Source organism: Eschrichtius robustus, chromosome 4 (genome assembly GCF_028021215.1).
Source record: "Eschrichtius robustus isolate mEscRob2 chromosome 4, mEscRob2.pri, whole genome shotgun sequence".
Taxonomy (NCBI): domain Eukaryota; kingdom Metazoa; phylum Chordata; class Mammalia; order Artiodactyla; family Eschrichtiidae; genus Eschrichtius; species Eschrichtius robustus.
The window spans coordinates 8,653,833-8,677,453 of NC_090827.1; the positions used below are offsets into that span (position 1 = coordinate 8,653,833).

General features: G+C 41.5%; 1 long non-coding RNA gene across 1 annotated transcript; it reads right to left on the minus strand.

The window, feature by feature from the left end:
* Positions 1–598: 598 nt before the first annotated feature.
* Positions 599–23,513, minus strand: LOC137763579 (uncharacterized). The gene is made up of 4 exons (XR_011073817.1): positions 22,574–23,513; positions 4,162–4,363; positions 3,782–3,824; positions 599–1,469 (listed from the first exon to the last, which is right to left on the minus strand). It is a non-coding gene; the product is annotated as an uncharacterized lncRNA (long non-coding RNA).
* Positions 23,514–23,621: the final 108 nt, after the last annotated feature.

The following is a 23,621-nucleotide window of genomic DNA, read 5'->3' on the forward strand; positions in this document are numbered from 1 at the left end:
GGAGAGAAGACCAGGGTGTGGCGGCACCACGTTGCTAGGGCAAATTTGAAATCCAGCAGAACAATTTCATGAGCTTTCAAGGTCTGGGAGTAATCCTCTCTGGTCGGGGACCCCACCCTCTGGGTCCAGATAGTTTATACTTTATGGAAATATGGTTAATATACCCTGGTTAACTATTGATGACATTTGATCCACTGCGGGATGTTCTTTAACTAACCAGAGTGACAGAACTTTGTGCGTATCAGAACCACGCAAAGCACGAAATGTGTGTGTGTGTGTGTGACTGTGTGTTTCTGGTTGGGACGTACCTCCACCCACCTCTGGTCTTCAGCACGTCACTCCAGTCATTTACGTAGCTCCTAGATCCTCCTCCACAGAAGCCTTTCTCAGTTAAGAGATTTTTCTTCTTTCGTTCCATTGTGTTTAGACATCACACTCCGTGATTTTTTTCTGACGAATCACCAAAATTTCATAATAATAATGCTTTATAATTCTCCTAATGAAAACTGTTTTAAGGCTTATTTTACTTAAAAGAAATATCTTCTATGAACTTATTGAACAACTGCTATCAAATTGAGCCAAAATTATTAACAGTTTCTATGTTTATGTATTTATAAGTTGTATTTGGAAAGTTTTATTTCTAGCCCTCAGTATTAATGTAAATTTCATGAGTGTCTAATTGGACTCAAGAATTGTGGTTAACATTATTTTTTTTTTACCCCTTGTTACATATACCTTTACAGCCCCCTTGAGATGAGTGGGGCTTTGCAATTTGTTTCAGGGAACAGAATAAGAGAAAATGTGGGTCCCCTCCTGGTGTTGGCTTTTAAGTCTCAGTGTGCCATTTTAAAGCTCCCTCTTGCTAACCTGAAACAAATAGATGGCCAGAAGTTTCTCCAGAAAAGATGGGTTGGTTCTCACAGAACTGCCATTTGGGATCTGCCACCATGGCGAGCCACGTACAAATCCCCAGCACAGATGGAGAGGAGATCTCTTTTATAGACAGAAAGGACATTGGGAGGGCTGTAGCAAAGAGTTCAGGGTTTCTCACTGATCAAGTCCTTGCCAGGAAGGAAGACGTGTCTTTCTGAAACTGTGGCTTTAATCCATTTCACCTGCTTTCACTGATCAAGGTCGTTGTAAGACTTGCATGTCCTCCACAAACAATACGACGTTGGCCCCAGTGATTTTCCAGGGACTTGGAGTCAGCAGTGTCTAGTTTGATCTGAGCCAGTTAAGACTGGATAGGACCATCCATCAACAGATGAATGGAAAAAGAAGATGTGGTGTGTACATATACATACATATATATATATATATATATTTACACCCACACAATGGAATATTACCCAGTCATAAAAAAGAATGAAATAATGGCATTTATAGCAGCATGATGGACACAGAGATTATCATACTAAGTGAAGTATGTCAGAGAACTCCAAACATCATATATCGCTTATGTGTTGGATCTAAAAAAAATAAAGAAAAAAAAAAGAAACAAATGAGCTCATTTACAAAACAGAAATAGACTCACAGACATAGAAAACATTCTTATGGTTACCAAAGGGGAAGATGGGGGATAAATTATGAGTTTGGAATTAATATATACACACTGTTATATATCAAATAAATAACCAAATACATAAACAACATGGACCTACTGTATAGTACAGGGAACTACACTCAGTAACTTGTAACAGCCTATAAGAGAAAAGAATCTGTAAAGGAATATATATATGTGTGTATATATATACACATATATATAACCAAATCACATTGCTGTACACCTGAAACTAACACAACACTGTAAATCAACTATACTTCAATTAAAAACAAAAATAGACTACATGAGACCACTGCCCCTCCACTAGTCATGTGCAAGTATAAGATCTAAGACCTTCTGACGTCAGGCAGCCTGAAAGTCCAACCTCAGAAGGTTGGGAGGCCTGTAGCTAAGTTACATGTGCACAGAAGACCCGTGCCTGCACCTTTTTTCAACCACCTTTCCCAGGCTCCCCAAGCTTCACACCTCCCTGCTGCTTTGTTTATAAATACCCCGAGCACCTCACCTGCAGGGAGGCCGATACGAGACTTGTTCTCCCATCCTCTCACTTAGTGGCCTTGAGAAAAAACTGTTTCTTTGCTGCCCGCATCTCAGCATTCTGACTAGCTGCCCATCCAGCAAAGCGAATGTGGTTCAGTAATATTTCTTCTTCCTGTGGGGCTCAGCCATCATCGCTGGGCGTGTGAGTTTGCTCACCTGGTCCCTCGACTCTCCTCTTGTTAGTTGCAGTGACCCTGACCCACAGCATCTCAGGGCTGAGGGAGGGAGACCGCTGGGCGGGGTGAGGGAGCGGCGCCCTGCTGACCCGCCTTGCACTTTACACAAGTAAGTACTAGCTTCCGTCTTGCTAAGCAACAGACACGACCACGGCCGAGCATGGCTATCCTGATCGGTGCAGGGTCACTCTCACCTCACTGAAATGGGTTCTCAGAAGCTCTCTGAGCACCTTTCTCACAGTAGAGAGAAATAAACAAATACACAAAATACACAGAAATAAACAAATTACAAATATAGGATGGGAAAACTCTTTATTGCCAGAAACTGTAAACAGTATACCCACAGGCCTCCAAATATAAGGGTTTTCTAAAATTATGGTGCTTGAGCATTAATGTAATACAACACATCCATGTGGTATTTTGACTAACGTTATATTCAGACATGATTTTAAACATGAGACAAAAGCAAAACAATTAGAATTCCGAAAAGAATTTGTCTAAAGAAAGACAAACAAAAAGTCAAACATGATACTTTTTCTACTTTAGATTTTCGTAAGGGGGCTTCAGTGCAGCCTCGGCCACTGCCGAAGAGGGCAGGTCTGCAAGTTGGCACAGTGGCCTCCACCCGCCTTCCGAGAGTCCTGTAGACTAAGCTGACGTGACCACTTATGTGCTGACTCTCAGCAGGGAGGAGAGTCTGTCAGCCCAGGCTGGAGGACCTCAGCCGTCACCACGACATCACTGGTCACATTCCCTTCCAAGTGGCTTCCTGCCTTATCTCCTCCACTCCGACCATTCCCTTTAGACACGGTTCTTCATTAGTGCTCGAAACACTTTCAGGCATTAAGTGGGCTTCCCAGTCTCCAACAGTACAGAAAGTAAAAGGTCCTTTTCTCCAGTATATTGAAAGAATAGTATTTGCAACTTATTTAATAAACTGGTGAATTTCTAGAAATGGAGACTATATAGGAAAATTATAAATGCTGTGAGTGCCTTTATGAAAATTTGAAAAGACAGTGTTAGAAAAAACCTTTAGTTATTATATATTTTATTTTGGAATTGCCAAAGCAGTTTGCATTTGTTTCTTGCAACATTTCTGTAAAATAAGCGTGCTAAATAACATGGTATAGTTAGTGAAACAGAGAAAAGGGCCATCTTCTAGGCGATAAAAAACAAAACATGCTGCACTAACTTGGCAACTTCCTGTGAATGTACAACTATTTCAAAACCTAAAGTTTAAAACATTCACAACAAGACTTCCCGGGGGGCACAGTGGTTAAGAATCCACCTGCCAATGCAGGGGACACAGGTTTGAGCCCTGATCTGGGAAGATCCCACATGCCACGGAGCAACTAAGCCCGTGCACCACAACTCCTGAGCCTGCGCTCTAGAGCCTGTGAGCCACAACTACTGAGCCCGCGGGCCACAACTACTGAAGCCCACACGCCTATAACCCATGCTCCGCAACAACAGAAGCCACCTCAATGAGAAGCACACTCACCTCAACGAAGAGTAGCCCCCCGCTCGCAGCAACTAGAGAAAGCCTGCATGCAGCAACGAAGACCAATGCAGCCAAAAATAAATAAATAAAATAAAATAAATAAATTTTTTAAAAAATAAAAACTTAATATTTAAAAATTCACAACAAAAACCCATCTAATTCTTGAGATTATATCATCCCACAATAATTAATTGCATAATACTCTCATGAACCAGAGTTCAAAATATCAACCTGCAAATGTCTCCCAGGTAGGTCTGGTGTAAAAATAAGCCCTAAGTTTTTCTTAGAAACTATCAGGGTAAGTACTAATGTATTGATAAAGGAACTGTTCAATTACAAAATGAAACCTCTTCCAACTGATAATTTAGAAAAATACCAACCGTCCTGGATTTTATTGTGTCCAAGGCAACACAGGTGTTACGACCAGAGAAGGATTCCTCAGCTTCCGCCTTTGGGGGATGGCAAGGTCATAGCTCCCAGGGAACAGACTCTTTAGAGACACCACGGCCCATTCACCACTGCCTCTTCCTTCCACGTGCCAGTAATGCCTGCCAGACACAACCCTCTGAAGGCTCAGGACAGCTGGTAAAAATGTAACATTGTGATATTGTAAGGAAGGAAAGCATGATTTCACCTTTCCTAATGCTACCCCTTTTCTGTCTTCTGAGGTGATAAGTTTGGGGAGCTCAGTTTCAATATCTAGTATCGTATTGAGCTTGAAAATGTTGATCACTTTCTGTAGGCTAAAATGTTTTCAGGAGATCAATCCATTTTTTCTTTAATTCAAATGAAAAGACTGCTGGAGTGTATAGGTTTCCAAACTTCTTGCAGACACTTTTAATACATGTGAGGAACTCCAGGTCTGCCTGCATACACCTTTCTGCCATTTCAATCAGTAACTTTTTCAGTGTGGACTCATGCTCTGAGAATTTTACTGTTTTCTTTTGATTTTCTTCAAACTGTAATTTGTAAAGAATTACTTCCTTCTCTTTTCCAAGAAACTCCTAAATTGTTTAAACAACTTAATTTTAAAGCCCCCTTTGATTCTCCACCCTCCACAACAACTCAAGAGATTCTGAGACTTGCATTTCTAACACCTTTTCAGTGTCTTCGACTTGTTTTCCAGGGGCTCAGCGTAGCCTTTGAGCCTCCTCGTGTGACAGGCTGCAGCCTGCTCCATGGGTCCCAGGGGGTGATGGTGGGGGTCAGAGGAGACCCTGCACTGGGGACGCAGTAGCTCCAGGTCCTTCTCACAGAACGGGCTCAGAACCTGCTTGCGCTTCTCACACAAGGGTTTCTCTTCCTGGTGTTTCTTCTTGCTCCTCCTAGTGGGAAGCTCCCTTGACAACATCAGGCTTGTGACATAACTGGGTATTCCTCCTGAAGATCTTCTCAGCAGACCCCTTGAGAGAGGGACTGGAAAACTGAGTTTTCTGTTTCCTGGGTGACACTGAGGACCCCTCCCTTGCACCCTGAGTCTATGGCGAGGTGCTCTTGCCAGTTGCCCCGCTCCCAGCCCAGGGTGCCAAAGTTGTCCCCACACGGACCTGCTCGAGTCCCCAGGCCTTTCTTGAGTCCACTTGCCTGAGGCCAAGGGATGTTCAACCGGTCCCTCTCTGCTCTGGGTGAGGAGTGACCCCACATCCCTTCAGCCTGGTGCTGCTTCCCCCTTCCCTGCAGGGCCCATTGCTTGCTCATCCAGGAGGTGGGAACTTGACCTGATTTCCTTTTATAATTCCTGTAAGTAGTGTCCTTTCTTGGGGTTTTTCCGCTTTTTGGAGGGTCAGAGGAAGCTGGAAGTCCTGGTAGGGCACAGTAAGGAGAGTGTAGAAGCTGACTTGTTTAGGGGATATATACCAGATTTGGACTTTGGGAGCAGCATGTATTTTCAAAACATTGTGATGTGTTGAGAGATCCTGGGGTCAGCTCAAACACAAACTACTCTTTTCAGTTGACAGCTAAGTGGTAACAGCTGCAGGATCTTGAACTTCAGCCCTGTGTTCTGCCTCCATCATCTTACTAGATCCAATCATCTTCTTATCAGCTTATTTACCTAATCCTCCACTCAACTAGCATTAAGTGCTCTTTTATTCACTTAATCATTATAATTCGGGGAGAGAGACAATAGCTTTTATCCAAACTGGGGATCCTACCATCTAGGGAGAAGAAACATAAAAAAGCGACACGGGGACGTCCCTGGTGGTGCCGTGGTTAATAATCTGCCTGCCAGTGCAAAAGTCATGGGTTCGAGACCTGGTCTGGGAAGATCCCACATGCTGCAGAGCAACTAAGCCTGTGTGCCACAACTACTGAGCCTGTGCTCTAGAGATGGTGAGCCACAACTACTGAGCTTGTGTGTCACAACTACTGAAGCCCATGCGCCTAGAGCCCGTGTTCCATAACAAGCCACCACAATGAGAAGCCTGCTCACTGCAACTAGAGAAAGCCCGCATGCAGCAATGAAGACCCAATGTAACAAAAAATAAATTAATTAATTTTTAAAAAAGCCAATGGATCAATGATGAAATCAAAGAAGAAATAAAAAAGTATCTTGAGACAAATGACAATGAAAACAGAACCACACAAAATCTATGTGATGCAGCAAAAGCAGTCCTTAGAGGGAAGTTCATAGCAATACCAGCCTTCCTCAAAAAACAAGAAAAATTTCCAATGAACAACCTAACCTACTGACTAAAAGAATTAGAAAAAGAAGAACAAAGAAAAGCTAAAGTCAGCAGAAGGAAGACCACAATAAAGATCAGAGAGGAAGTAAATAAAATAAAGATTAAATAAAAACAATAGAAAAAAATCAATAAAATCAAGAATTGGTTCCTTGAAAGGGTAAACAAAATCGACAAACCTCTGGCCAGGCTTGCCAAGAAGAAAAGAGAGAGGACCCACATAAACAAAATAAGTAATGAAAGACAAAAAATAACAACTGATACCGCAGAAATAAAAAAACCACAAGCGAATATTATGAACAGTTATATGTCAACAAGTTGGACAATCTAGAAGAAATGGACAAGTTTCTAGAAACATATATAGCCCACCAAAACTGAATCAAGAAGAAATGGCTAATTTGAACAGACCCATCACTAGAAATTAAATAGAATCTGTGATAGACAAAACTCCCTGCAAACAAAAGTCCAGGACCAGATGGCTTCCTTGTGCAATTCTACCAAACATACAAAGAAGACCTTATACTGATCCTTCTCAAACTCTTCTAAAAGATTTACAAAGAGGGAACACTCCCAAAGTCATTCTATGTAGCCATCATCACCCTGATACTAAACCAGACAAAGACACTACCAAAAAATAATATTACAGGCCAGTATCTCTGACGAGTATAGATTCAAAAATTCTCAACAAAATATCAGCAAACCAAATCCAACAACACATAAAAAAGATCATACACCAGGGTCTCAAGGATGGTTTAACATATGCAAATCAATCAATGTGATACATAACAACAAAATAAAAGACAAAAACCACAGGATCATCTCAATAGATGAACAAATTCCATTTGACAAAATTCAACATCCATTCATGATAAAAACTCTTACCAAAGTGGGTATAGAAGCAACATATCTCAACATATTTAAAGCCATTTATGACAAACCCACAGCCAATGTTATACTTAAGGATGAAAGGCTGAAAGCCTTCCTGCTAAAATCTGGAACAAGACAAGGATGCCCACTCTCACCACTTCTATTCAACATAGTATTGGAAGTCCTAGCCACAGCAATTAGAGAAGAAAAAGAAATAAAATGTATCCAAATTGGAGGGGAAGAGGTAATGTTGTCATGATATGCAGATGCCATGATATTCTATATAGAAAACTATAAAGACTCCACACAAAAACTATTAGAACTGGTAAACAAATTCAGCAAAGTAGCAGGACACAAGATTAACATGCAGAAATCTTTGCATTTTTTTTACACTAACAATGAAATACCAGAAATGGAAAGTAAAAAAAAAAAAAAAATCCCATTTGAAATTGCATCAAAGAGAATAGAATACTTAGGAATAAAACTGACCAAGGAGGTGGAAGACTTATATGCTGAGAACTATAAAACAGTGATAAAGAAAAATGAAGATGATTCAAGGAAATGGAAAGATGTCCCATGCTCTTGGATTGGAAGAATAAACATTGTTAAAATGGCCATACTACCCAAAGCAATCTACAGATTTAATACAATTGCTATCAAATGACCCATGATATTTTTCACAGAACTAGAACAAATAATCCTAAAATTTATATGGAACCACAAAAGACACAGAATTGCCAAAGCAATCCTGAAGAAAAAGAACAAACTTGGAGGCATAACCCTACCAGACTCCAGAGGAATACTACCAAGCTACAGTAATCAAAACAGTGTAGTACTGGAACAAAATCAGATCAATGGAACAGAATAGAATGCCCAGAAATAAACCCACACACCTGCAGTCAATTAATCTTTGACAAAAAAGGCAAGAATATACAATGGAGAAAAGTCAGTCTCTTCAGAAAGCAGTGTTGAGAAAACTGGATAGTTGCATGTAAATTAATGGTTAGAACACTCCCTCAGACCATAGACAAAAATAAGCTCAAAATGGCTTAAAGACTTAAATATAAGACAGGATACCATAAAACTTCTAGAAGAGAACACAGGCAAAATATTCTCTGATATAAATTGTAGCAATGTATTCTTAGGTCAGTCTCCCAAGGCAATAGAAGTAAAAGCAAAAATAAACAAATGGGACCCAATCAAACTTACAAGCTTTTGCACAGTGAAGGAAACCATAAACGAACAAAAAGAAAACATATGGACTCAGAGAAAGTATTTGCAAATGATGTGACCAATCAGGGCTTAATTTCCACAATATACAGCTCAATGATAAAAAAAAAAAAAAAAGAAAATATGAGCAGAAGACCTAATTAGACATTTCTACGAAGAAGACATACAGATGGCCAATAGGCACATGAAAAGTTGTTCAACATTACTAATTATTAGAGAAATGCAAATCAAAACTACAATGAGGTATCACCTCACACCAGTCAGAATGGCCATCATCAAAAAGTCTACAAATAACAAATGCTGGAGAGAGTATGGAGAAAAGGGAAGCCTCCTATACTGTTGGTGGAAATGTAAATTGTTACAGCCACTATGAAGAACAGTATGGAGATTCCTTAAAAAACTAAAAATATGGGCTTCCCTGGTGGCGCAGTGGTTGAGAATCTGCCTGCCAATGCAGGGGACACGGGTTCGAGCCCTGGTCTGGGAAGATCCCACAGGCCGCGGAGCAACTGGGCCCATGAGCCACAATTACTGAGCCTGCGCGTCTGGAGCCTGTGCTCTGCAACAAGAGAGGCCGCGATAGTGAGAGGTCTGCGCACCGCGATGAAGAGTGGCCCCCGCTTGCCACAACGAGAGAAAGCCCTCACACAGAAACGAAGACCCAACACAGCCATAAATAAATTAAAAAAAAAAACAAACTAAAAATATGATCCAGGAATCTCACTCCAGGGCATATATCTGGACAAATCTATAGTTCAGAAGGATACATGCACCCTTCTGTTCATACCAGCACTATTCACAAGAGCCAGAACATGGAAGAAACCTAAATGTCCCTTGATAGATGAATGGATAAAGAAGATATGGTACATATATACAGTGGAATACTACTCTGCCATAAAAAAGAATGAAATTATGCCATTTTCAACAACTTGGATGGACCTAGAGATTATAATACTAAGTGAAGTGAGTCAGGCAGAGAAAGACATTTATCACATGATATCACTCATATGTGGAATCTAAAGCATGATACAAATGAACTTATTTCCAAAACAGAAATAAACTCACTGACATAGAAAACATACTTATGTTTACCACAGGTTAAATGGCGTGGGAGAGGAATAAATTAGGAGTTTGGTATTAGCATATACAAACTAGTGTATATAAAATAGAAAAGCAACAAGGACATACAGTATAGCACAGGGAACTATATTCAATATTCTGGAATAAACAATTATGGAAATGAATATGAAAAAGAATAAATATATATATTTCATATGTATATATAGATATACATATGAAAAATAATAAATATGACTGAATCACTTTGCTGTACACCAGAAACTATCAAAACATTCTAAATCAACTATACTTCAATATATTTTTTTTTAAAGCAATGCAGTTATTGCCCTGTTTCAGTGTGGATGACCTTCCATTCAGTAGAGGGGGTACGGCTTTTATTTTCATTGTGGACACAAATTCCTGTCCTAAGGACTTGTGCACTGAATAGTGTCTAGCACCATCTGCTGGAAAGCTTTTGAACAACCAAACTGATATGAATAGATGAAAAATAATGCAGGGTGTTCAGTCCTCTACTGGCCACTGCAGCACGTGTCAGAGCTGAATGTTTCCAGCTCTAGGTCTATACTGGAAGTGGTCTCTGCACATATAGGCGAATGTCCATTATGCCTTCTAAACCACAACTGAGAGAAGTGTTCTCTAACCACACCCCTGCCCCTTTTTTCACTTACTTTGGGTCTTAGAAATTATCCCATATCCACACAAATATTTCAATTTGGGGGGGGTCAACTGTGAGCAAAAAAGCTTAAATGGAAAGTGTTGTATTCATGATGGGAAAAGAAAGCTTTTGGAGGAAGGATATCCTTTCACTAGATCAGCCTTTCCTCCAGTATTCTTTGCCCTCTCATTTTAAAATAAAAGCTACCCTTTACTGAGTACTTTACTATAGTTTAGACCTTCTGCTCTATGCTTTAGTCAAACTTCCCATGAAAACTTCATGAGAATTCTCTGTTGTAGGAAGAATTGTCTCCCATAGACAAATGTCGAAAGGGAGGCTTAGAGTGGTGATTTACTCGGGGCCACCCGGAGGGAATGTCACTTCTCTGGGCTGTAACAACAGCCTGTCTCTTTCAAAATACTTAGATCTGTACCTTTACTCCTCCTTGACGTGCTAATTCCTGATTTGAGAATATTCTCCCAAAAAAAGTCCCAAAAGAGGTAAAGCATGATTCGTAAGACTTCCATACAAGGAGGATTTATGGAAGGATGAGAGACAAGCCATGTGCGGGGGAAGCAGAATGAGCTTGAGCTTTGGGGTGATCTCAGTTCTCTGCCAAATAAATATAAGTCAAAAGTCACAGCGATGTTGTTAATAGTAAGTGTAGATGTATATTCTCCACGTAACGGGCACAAATCAGTTACTCTGTAAGTTATATCAGCGTGAGATCAGCCTCCCAAAAAAGGAAAATGTTAGGGAATTAGTAGATTATAAAAAAGTCAGAGGACAAGGAGACCTTAGCAAGTACTGACCCCAAAACCTTACTTCTAGCTTTCGTTTTTATTTTTTTTAAGGTATGTTATCAACTATACACTTATAGAAGTGCCTAGAACTTAGGTATATTTTTGCTCGATCTGTACACATCATATGGTGTTAAAATCATTTCTAACACTCTGATTTTGAGGAGTGAGAGTGGGTGCAAAGATGGGAAGGAGATTGTTCCGCATAATTTAATAATATATCCTCATTAGTAGTACTGTAGAAGTAACTCATACAATATGGTAGGGTATAATATTTTTAAAAAGTGACTGTATCTGAGTCTGTTCCAAGTCACCAATTCACTTAATCCCAGGAATCGATCTCGCAAGAAGCAAACACTCCTATTTTTCCACACTCTTTTTAAAAATATTTACAAATCTACAGAAAAATGGAAAGAATGGTAAAATTGACACCTATATACCCATCCCTCCAACTGTCAAATGGACATGTTGGTCACAGTGTATTATTTCTCTCCATATATCCATTTTGTTTATCTCTTAAATTGTTTTGCTAAAGCATTTGGGAGTTTCAGACACCTGCTAAATATTCAAGTTTAACATCCTAAAAATGAGAATGTCTCCTACAGAATCACAATATCATTACTGTAATGAAGGAATATGTTTTTGATTAATACATAACATTCATTTCTCCAATCGTTGCAAAGCCATCTTTACATTTATTTTCAAAATTCAGATCTCAATTAATGTTCGTACATTGTCATTTTGTTTCAGCTATTTTAATCTAGAAAAGTTTCCCTGACTCTTTTAAAAAATACATTTATCAAGGTATGATTGACAAGCAATAAAGTACACACTAAGGTGCACGGTTTCATGGGGGCTGACGTGAGTGTAATGCATGAAAGCACCAGCACCATCAAGGCAATGAAAACACTCCTCACCCCCCATATTATCTTCCATCTAGAACACTGCTCCTGTCCCTCTCCCTCTTTGTCTTTCAAGACATTGACTTTTAGGAAAACTTGAGGCCAGGTGTCTCCTGCAGTGTTCCCCATTCTAGATTTGCCTCATTGTTTCCTCATGATTCAATTGAACATTTTTGTCCAGGACATCCCCTGGGTGACGTAGAGTTCCTCCCACTGCATCCCATTAGGGGACGCACAATGTCAGTTTGGGCACTTGGTTCAAGTGGTGTCTGGGCATGTCTCCATGATAAAGGTCCCTTTCTCCTTCATCATCACAGGCCAAGTGGTCTGTCCCTGATACCCTGCTCCCTAACGAAGACTTTGACCACCAGTGAAGATTCCTGCTGGCTCAGTGGTGCCATTGTGGGTAGCAGATGGTGGTTCTCTAATTCTGCATGCCTACACTTCACTGCTGGCATCCTCTCTAAAGAAGACCTTTCCCTCCCTGACTCCCCCTCTGGCCTTTTTAAAGGTACCTCTTGGGCTCGTGAATTCTTTTTTCTCCAATGTGTATAACCCCTTATATCTTCTTTGCTGAGGTCCAGAGTGCTCTGCATTGGGCCTGTCGAGGCCTTTGCCCTGCCTCTGCATCCTTCTGGCAGGTCCTCACTAGTCTCCGAACACATCCCTGCTGTCAGACGTGAGCTTTCAGTCTCGTTCTTTCCAACCATTTCTCCATGACACCCTACCTGCCTTTATTGGTGAAGGACATTGAGAAATCAAGATCCGGGGAGTAAAGCCTTTACAATGTTTGGGGTAAAACATTTGAGAATGTACATGTTAAGAACTATGAAGGGTCTGAGATTTGCCTTGGTTTTGAGCTAACAAGTTAGCCTGCCCCTGTGCCCTGGGTGCTGGCGGGACAGTATCATCTCGGATCAGACGCGAAGCGTGTTCTCACTTGCGGCACAGCGGGCAGCACAAGCTCCACGTTAGCATCGGGTCCCCCTGTCCTTTCACCATGGATGGGCCTAGATGGCTGCTGTGCACGCAGCAAATTCACAGCACAGCCGACGAACCTCCAGGCCAGGACAGCCCCAGCTTCTCTACTGGGCTGCAGGCAAGCCTGCCCAATCTCTGCCTCAGAGCGGGACATCACCTTTATTATGTTGCACAGCAATCTCTCCTCCCACTGCTCTGGAGGGTGACTGTGTACAGATTTTCCTAAGCAGTTCCTCACGCAAGTATCCTTGAAAAGATAGTCCAGAACTAAAGGCAGTCAGTGCCTCTGCTCACGGGGTGTTCAAACACTCAAGAGACTGATAGAGAAAACTCTCCTAATGTTGAACAGACCGAGAAGAAGCGTTGCAGTAGGAACTGAGACTATTCTGTGGGCTTGGAAACCTGGGTCTCTGATGACACTATTAAGAAAAATTTGGGGCAGTGGGAGGTGGAGGTGTGGAGAAGGTACAGGGAGGACCCCTCTGCAAGCAGGGTCTGCCCAGGGTCTCCAGTGTGCTGTCCAGACCAGCAGCATCAGGACCATGCACACATGTATTCAACCTACTGATTCTTAAGCCCCACTTCCAACCTACTGAGCAGAAATTCACAGGGTGGGGTGGGGAGTCAAGAAATCAATCCACATTACAGAAAGCCGACCAGGTGATTCTGGTGCACCCTAACATTTGAGAATCGTTCCTCTGTAAGCTGCACTTGAAGGAAACTAGTATATGTCACCACTAAATAAACGTTTTTGACATAAAAAATTATTCTGAGCAGAAAGCAATTAAGAAGAAAACCCAGAAAATTTTCCTTTTCTGCCTAGAGGTGGGATATAATTTCTCATTTTAGTGGATGCAGATGCTTTAAGCCCAGAGTGGACACCAGAGGAATCTGCGCACAAACCTCACTCCATTAATTCTCTTCTGTGGATTTAACTTCCCACATTTTGCTGCCCTTGAAAGCCTAAATCTTCCCATGTCCTCTCTCTTGTCTACAAATGCACTACTCTTTGTTGAAGCTGCTTTGTAAACTGGGATTCTAAGCCACCATTTGAAGTCCCTTTTCCTTTAGGTTCCTTCAGCTAGAGGGGCACTGCTGTCTTAATTCATTGTTTTCCTCTTGCTTATTTCTGTTTCTTTTTCTTTTCTTTTTTTAATTTTATTGAAGTATAGTTGATTTGCAATGTCGTTTTAGGTTCAGTTGTACAAGACAGAGATTCAGGTATATATATATATATATATATATATATATATATATATATATATATATATATATATATATATATATATATATATATATATATAACTCTGAACACTCTGAACTGTTAAGTGCCTCCAACTCAAAACATGCACTAATTGGGGCCCTACGAGCAGTAGCACGAACGATCTCAGATGAAGTAACACTAGCAATTATCCTCTTATCTGTACTCTTCATAAACGGGTCTTTAACCCTAACCACAACACAAGAACAGCTATGATTGATCTTCCCATCATGACCACTAGCCATGATATGATTTATTTCCACCCTAGCAGAAACTAACCGAGCTCCATTCGACTTAACAGAAGGAGAATCCGAACTCGTATCTGGCTTTAACGTAGACTACTCAGCAGGCCCCTTCGCCATATTTTTCCTAGCAGAATACGCCAATGTCATTATAATAAACATGTTCACAACAAGCCTACTTTTAGGAGCATTTCACAACCCATATACACCAGAGCTATATACAATCAACCTCACCGTTAAAACATTATTACTAACAATATCTTTCCTATGAATTCGAGCATCCTATCCTCGATTCCGATTTGACCAGTTAATACACCTACTCTGAAAAAACTTCCTACCTTTAGCGCCAGCCCTGTGCATGTGACACATGTGACACTACCCATCATAACGGCAAGCAACCCCCCCACAAACATAAGAAATATGTCTGACAAAAGATTTACTTTGATAGAGTAAATAATAGAGGTTCAACCCCTCTTATTTCTAGAATTATAGGAATTGAACCTACCTTTGAGAATTCAAAGTTCTCTGTGCTACCATATTACACCACATTCTACAGTAAGTTCAGCTAAATAAGCTATCGGGCCCATAGCCTGAAATTGTTGGTTTATACCCGCCCCGTACTAATAAACCCCATTATCTCTATCATTATTTTAACAACCGTCGTTTTAGAGACTATAATTGTAATAACCAGCTCCCACTGGTCGCTACCCTGACTTGGATTTGAGATGAATATACTAGCCATTATCCTCGTTATAATAAAAATCTTTAACCCACGAGCCATAAAGGCCTCTACTAAGTACTTCCTAAAACAAGCCACCGCATCCACACTACTTACAATAGCAGTCATCATTACCCTATTGTACTCGGGCCAGTGAACCATTACAAAAATACTCCAACAGCATCAACACTAATAACAATAGCCCTGGCCATAAAACTGGGACTATCCCCTTTCCACTTTTGAGTGCCCGAAGTAACACAAGGCATCCCATTAACGGCAGGCCTAATCCTATTGACATGACAAAAACTTGCACCTCTATCTATCCTTTATCAAATCTCACCATCAATCAACCTAAATCTAATACCATCCCTGTCCATACTCTCCATTCTAATCGGAGGGTGAGAAGGGTTATATCAAACCCAACTCCGAAAAATCATGGCTTACTCATCAATCACCCACATAGGATGAATAACAGCCGTCTTACTATAAAACCCAACCATACCAACTCTAAACGTAGCAATCGACTTCACAATAACCCTCACTATATTCACACTATTTATTCACAGCTCGGCCACTGCTACACTCTCACTATCACACACACGGAACGAAGCACCTGTAATCACAACCCTCACCATGACCACCCTACTATCAATAGGGGGACTCCCAACACCGTCAGGTTTCATGCCTAAATGAATGATTATTCAAGAAATAGCAAAACACTATAATATTATCTCACCCACACTTATAGCCATCGCAGCACTACTTAACCTGTACTTCTACCTACGACTCACATACCCCACGGCACTGACCATACTCCCCTCCACAAACAACATGAAAATAAAATGACAATTTGACTCTACAAAACCAATAATCCTCCTACCAACCATAATTGAATATCCACAATCCTTCTACCCCTCACACCAATACTATCAGCGTTGGAGTAGGAATTTAGGTTAAATCAGACCAAGAGCCTTCAAAGTCCTCAGCAAGTATAATTGACTTAATTCCGGCCTAATAAGGACTGCAAGACTATATCCTACATCAGTTGAATGTAAATCAAACACTTTAATTCAGCTAAATCCTCACTAGATTGGAGGGATACATCTCCCACGAATTTTTAGTTAACAGCTAAATACCCTAGTCAACTGGCTTCAATCTACTTCTCCCGTCGCAGGAAAAAAAAAAACGCGGAGAAGTCCCGGCAGGGTTGAAGCTGCTTCTTTGAATTTGCAATTCAATGTGAACAATTCACCACAGGGCTTGGCAAGAAGAGGACTTAACCCATCTTTAGATTTACAGCCTAATGCCTGCTAGGCCATCTTACCTATGGTCATAAACCACTGATTATTCTCAACCAACCACAAAGACATTGGTACTTTATACTTGCTATTTGGTGCTTGAGCCGGAATAGTGGGCACTGGCCTGAGCCTATTAATTTTTGCTGCATTAGGTCGACCTGGCACACTGCTCGGAGACGACCAAATTTATAATGTGGTAGTAACAGCCTATGTGTTTGTAATAATTCTCTTTATGGTCACGCCCATCATTATTGGTGGCTTCGGAAACTGGCTGGTGCCTGTGACGATCAGAGCACCTGACATGGCTTTCCCCCGTATGAATAACATGAGTTTTTTGACTACTCCCTCCTTCTTTCTTATTGTTACTGGCATCGTCAATAGTTGAAGCCAGGGCAGGTACAGGCTGAACCACCCTTGGCTGGAAACTTAGCACACGCAGGAACTTCAGTTGACCTTACTATTTTTTCCCTATATTTAGCTGGTGTATCTTCAATCCGACAACATCTCCTTACACTTATCAACATCCAACGATTACACATTTTATTATGCAGCACGTCTCGTTTATTGTCCCTAGCTCATTAAGGCTTTCCTCACTGCCGTATCCTCCGTTCTGCATTAGAACAGTGCCGGGCAGATAGTAAGTGCTCGATAACTATTTATTGGGTAAATGCACTTAACTCCAGATCGGAAAAACGTTTGTACAAATCAGCACTGGGCACTGGGAGTCTCAACCCCAGATGCGTAACCGAACTCTTATACATCTTTGAATTTTAGCTTAAACTTCCCTTTGTGAAGGAATAATTATAACTAACATCGTAGTGTGTTTACCATGTGCCAGACACTGCACTATATGCTTTGCGTGCATTATTTGGTGTAATCCTCCCAGCCCTCTAAGGAAAGTACTGTTATTTTGTATGTTTTGCGGAAAAGGAACCTAAGGCTCTAGGAAGCTACCCATGATGCTGAGTAGGTTAGCCATGAAGTGCAGAGCTCATCTGAGTCTGACCACACCACCATGCACGCCAAGCACTGCTGTGACCACGTCAAATGAGGCTGGGCCTAGTTTCTACCTTTCGTTGCACGTGTAATTATTTAATGTTTATTTTCCCTGCTAGATTGAGAGCAGGGGACCCTATCTCCTGTTCGCCACTGTGTTCTTAGTATCTAGGTAACAGACAGTCAATGGGTACTTGATGCCATCTCAGTCACCCGCTCACTGCTTAGCTCTCTGCCAGCCTTAATCCCCTGAATTCTTGTTTACAGCATTGGATATTGACTAATGTGTACGGGATGGTGTTTTACGCCATCAAGTGCCTCCCAGAAACCCCTTTGTCCATCTAACACAGGCCGAATAATAAAAGGTAAGAGTCTAAGTCCTCCTCCCTTCCTTAAGGTACACCTATTCTGGGAATTACATTGAAGGTTTCTTTTTTTTTTCTTTTTCATTGTTTTTAAATAAAAGGTGATTTTAAAAATTCCTTTTGGCAATTACTATGGCATAGTAATGTTGCTTTCTGTTGGCTATCTTTTAAATGCACTTTCCTCAGTAACTGTAAGATTTTTCTCTTAATAGGTGCAAACCTCTTACTCTTTTAATATACTAGCTAAAACTATGACTTTTTCCATATGATTAAGATAGAGGGATCAGGGACTTCCCTGGCGGTCCAGTGGTTAAGACTCCACATTCCAAATTCAGGGGGCACGGGTTTGATCCCTGGTTGGGGAATTAAGATCCCACATGCCTGTACAGGGCGGCCAAAAAAAAAAAAAAAAGAAAAGTAAGAAAGAAAGAAAAAAAGACAGCAGGATCAGTGAAATCAGGTTCAGGAGGAGATTACAAATTATTTCCAGGGCAAAAGTGAAGATAAATTTACGATGTCAAATTGGTGATGGGCAGTAACTGGGAATCATATCCTCTAGGTTCGTTTATCATGTGATCATCAGCACATTAATTAATCCATGTTTTTCCCCCGTCTATAAAATGGCAAAACTAGTAATTTTTTTCTTCATGCTTAACAGAGATGCTGTAGGGGGCTGTTGCCAGCAAAATGCAACACAGATTAAAGGTACCAGAAAGTAAAACACAGCAAGCACTATTACCTTATTTACATCCCACAGGACCAATTTGCATTTAAGTTTGGCAAATTCATAGGCAGTCAGTCTCCCAATTCCGCGTCCAGCTCCAGTAATCAGGACGATTTCTCCGGTGACTGCTTTTCTCTTCTTAGGAATGAAAAGCTTCAGGAGAGACTCTTAAGGTGCAGATGAGCAGTAAGGACAGAAGCTGGAGGCAGTCCAGAAAGAGCTTCATCCTCCTGGTTGCTGCGAGGTTTTGGTATACTTTGTTTTACCAGTCACTCTAAATTGCTTCTGGGGGGTTGTTCCATCAAATACCAGAGAGAGTAAAAGCAAGAACAAGGAAGGGCTCCTTTATCAAAGAGAAACACACAGCCCCGAAACCATTCCTTCTGCTGGGCTGGGCTTGGTTAGGTCTTTCACAATTGGCTCAAGCTGCAGTGTGGAGCGACTGCTCGTCAGCTCAGAAATCTGGGAGGGACAAAACCCAGAGAGCAAAGCTTCCTAGTCCTGGGTCCCGCAGCCCCGACTTGGTGTGCAGCCAGAGTCATCTTTTACTCACTTTCTCCTGGTCTCCTGAGCCGATCTTGCAGGGTTAGTTGTCACTTGTTTTGCTAAATTTGATAAATTCCTTTTAAAGTTACAAGGCTAATTGACAGCGTCCGCAGTCCAGATGCTTCCTTGAAACTTGATGGTTGCCCTTCCCTAGTTAAGGGATGCAAATGTAGTTTGCTGTCTTTTTTTTTTTTTTAATAAATGTATTTATTTATTTATTTTTGGTTGCGTTGGGTCTTCATTGCTGTACGCGGCTTTCTCTAGTTGCGGCGAGCGGGGGCTACTCTTCGTTGCAGTGAGCGGGCTTCTCATTGCGGTGGCTTGTCTTGTTGCGGAGCACAGGCTCTAGGTGCACAGGCTTCAGTAGTTGTGGCACGCGGGCTCAGCAGTTGTGGCTTGCAGGCTCTAGAGCGCAGGCTCAGTAGTTGTGGCGCACGGGCTTAGTTGCCCCGCGGCATGTGGGATCTTCCCGGACCAGGGATCAAACCTGTGTCCTCTGCATTGGCAGGTGGATTCTTAACCACTGCACCACCAGGGAAGTCCCCTGTTAATCTGTCTTAATTAATAAATAAGCCAAAAAAAAATTAAGAAGGGTAGAGAAAAAGTTTTTCCTCCATTACATTCACGGTTGTATTCCCGGCATCTAGGGCAGTGCTTGGTAAATAGTAAGTAATCAGTTAATATTTGTTGTATACAAAATAAATGGAAAAGGGGGGAAACAATTGGAATTCTTATTTTTAGCATACATATCAATTCCACTAATCACATACAATGCTTTTCTATTTAAAAGTATTTATTTCTCAGCATCTTTTGTCTGTTTCACCAACTATTACAAGATGCCCTTAAATGTTGGTATCTGGTTTCTAAATAAAATAAAAAACAAAAGCCCTCACTTTCTTAAGGTCTGATGACACCCATTTAATTTGGGATGTGGGTAGATAAAGAGTAATATAAAACAGTAAATATTCAAGACGGCACTTCTGTTCTGCCCAAGAGTGGGTTGCAGCACACACACTATGCTCTTGCAGAGCTGGGAGTACATGTCTCTGAAGGGAGAAGCCTAGGAGACCTGGCTGTCTGAGCCAGTTGTGGTGCAGGCCCAGTGTCAGGGAGTTGGTTTTGTTTGCATTGTTGTGTAGCTCTTTAAACTAAGTCCACTCCAACCTCCCCTTAAGGAATGCAGCGTTAGAAGACTAGGGCTTGAGGAACTTCCTATGAGAACTCCTGTTTCTCCCGTTCTTTGATCAGAGGTTTTGTGAATCACACTACCTTGCTCCTCTTCTCCCTAATGAGTAATTTGTCAGCTGAATTAATTTGGATGAGCTGAGCCTTTTTAAGAGCCTGCCTAATACATTTCCAGTGTTAAAAAAGGCACAGTAGGTCCAAAGTGGGGTCACTTATGTTAAGCCCCACAGAAGCAAACTAAAACTTAACACCTAAGTGCAGTTTCAGCCTCGCTCAGAAATGTAATTTTGGGTTTTTTTATTTTTGGCCGCATCGTACAGTATGTGGGATCTTAGTTCCCTGAGCAGGGATCGAACCTGCGCCCTCTGCATTGGGAGCGCAGAGTCTTAACTACTGGACCACCAGGGAAGTCCCTGAGAAATGTAATTTTATTTTTTATTTTTTTAAATTAATTTTTATTGGAGTATAGTTGCTTTACAATGCTGTGTACAGCAAAATGAATCAGCTATACATATACATATATCCCCTCTTTTCTGGATTTCCTTCCCATTTAGGTCACCACAGTACATTAAGCAGAGTTCCCTGTGCTATACAGTATATTATCAGTTACCTATTTTATACATAGTATCAATATGTATATGTGTCAATCCCAATCTCCCAATTCCTCCCACCTCCTCCTTTCCCCCTTGGTATCCATACATTTGTTCTCTACCTCTGTGTCTCTATTTCTGCTTTGCAGATAAGATCATCTATACCATTTTTCTAGGTTCCACGTATATGCATTAATATACAATATTTGTTTTTCTCTTTCTGACTTACTTCACTCCATATGAAACTCTCTAGGTCCATCCACAAATGACCCAATTTTGTTCCTTTTTATGGTTGAGTAATATTCCATTGTATATATGTGTACTGGGTATATAACCAGAGAAATGTAATTTTACACCAATCAGTTTGGAATTTCCTGATCAACACTAGTGATGTGATCTGCATGATAAACCCCTACCCTTCTCCCAAAAGAAGGTGACCTTGCCTGAAATAATCCTTTCTTTTCTTTTTGACTTCCTTGTCCCCTCCTTCCTGCTTTTAAAAAACCTTCCATTGTACAGCTCCTTGGAGCTCCTTTCTATTTGTTAGATGGGATGATGCCTGATTCACGAATCATTTAATGAAGCCAATTAGGTCTTCAAATTCACTCAGTTGAATTTTGTTTTTTAATACCAGCTTAAGCAGAGGTGAAGGGCGGTCAACAACATTGAGAGCAAAGTTTATCTGACTACAGGAAGCCAAGTCCAAATATTTATTTTTAAAAAAGCAAGCATATTTTAATAATAGAACTTTGCTACCCGGATGGATTGTTAGACATAAACAAAGCTGGACACGAAAGTGGTAAGGACATATTTTGTTCAGAAATACTACAGTATGAACTGAACTCCACTTCCCTGAATCAGAAGGCTGAAGACTTTTCAAAGGCTGGAGTGCGCTAAGGGAAAGTCACTAAGGGGTGGTAAAGGGGTGGGTGGGTGGGTGATCCACGTGACTAGGCCATCTGGGTTTGTTAACTGGCATTTGTCAGGGGAGAAAGAAACTTCTATCTTTATGAGAGGAAGCAGTAGCGCAAGCTGAAGAAAGGTAGGTCCTTATCCTCCCACAAGGACTGGGAGCTAGCATGGAGTTATCTCCCTGACTATCTGCATCTTAGAGAGAGGGGCTCACAAGTCCTTAAGGAAACAGTTCTGGGTGGTAGATTTATATCACAAAGGGCAGAGAAAAGAATTTAAATTGCAAGCTTTCTAAAGTAGCTGCTCCAAGAGAGGGCTCTGGGGTCTGTCTGCCTATCCAGGTTTTGCCTGGAACAAATCACAAATTCTTCGGGCAGTGTTGAGCTTTTCTAGGCAGGTATTTTAAAGGGGTGGGGCGCTAGGATCACCCTAGGGGCAAGACCTTAAGCTGCTAGAAGCCATAATAGAGTGATGAAATACAATTTATATTTTAAGGCAGGACAAGAAAAAATTAAACATAAAATTCTCCCTCTGTTTGTTTGGGCCTCCTCCGTCCCTAATGTGCAGTGTGCATCTTTATTACAGTTAACCAGAACTTCTCAAACACGGGAGTGCCCGCGCAACCACAAAGATCATTTTTTTTCCTTTATTCTGACCCTAGCAATGTAACTTCTTAAAAGAACAGTGTCCTTTCCCAGCTCTTTAGGTGAGGGGGCGTGGGGTGGATAGGGATTAGATGCTTGCTTGGCATGTGCTTACCTGGACTATGTATCTTTGGTGACGTTTATGTAAAATATTAGTCGGTCATTTTGATGTATGATCCTTCGTTTCAAAAATGTATATGACTGTGCCTTCGATTTCTAACAGGCAGAATGGTCCTCAGAGCTTTCTGAGACTGCTTCCTGTGTTATCACCATCAGTTTGGCTCAAATAAAATTCCCTTTTTTTCTTCTTGACAGTTAATTGAACTTTCGTCAGCAAGAGTTTGGACAAGTCTCAGTGCAGAGGTTCAGAGGGAGCCTTCATATGCCGAGAGCTCTACAGCCTTCAGAACAGTTGTTAAGGTTTGATAAATCTGGTTTTTGAGATGGTCAAAAGTTTTATACGGTCTGTGTCCACACCACACCACAGAACCAGTGGATTATGCACTTGCAAGTTAAATATTTCCACACATTAATAACACAAGGAATATCAAACATAAAAACCACATTACAAACTTCTGAACAATCTTGATTTCCAATTTCCCGTGTGGCCAAGTTTTGCCTCTGCAGTTATCTCGCGTCTTAGCCCTCGGTTTCTCTTCCAGGCTCTGTGCCTATCCCACAACTGGTTTACTCCTCCGCGGGTTGGGACTTCTACCCATTGCAGTGAACAACTTGGTAGAAAAGGAAGAGGAAAGCCTCGGATGCGGGGATTGCAAGTCTCTCACCTGCCTCCTTTCCCTGCCACCACTCATAACTCAGATATGGCTGAGACACGCGTGGCTCACTACATCAGCCGCCTGTAACCCCTTCCTGCCGGAACAGCCAGGACGACACACTTCTCTCAACCCCCTTTCTTTCTTTCCCTTTCCAATTCTTCGGCTCCTTTCACTTTCCGCTTCTCTCTTTTGCTTTCTCGGCGCTTCCCCAGCCGCCTCCCCAACCTGGTCCCAAACACAGCTGAGCAAGGACGAAAAGCCGAGCGAGGCCGGCGCTACGAAGCCTGCGCCGTCTTCGCTTTGCGGCGCTGCCGTAAAGTGCCGTCGCGCACCGGGGACGTCACGACCCGGTTGGCTCTTTTCCCGACTGCTGGCGCTGGCCGCTTG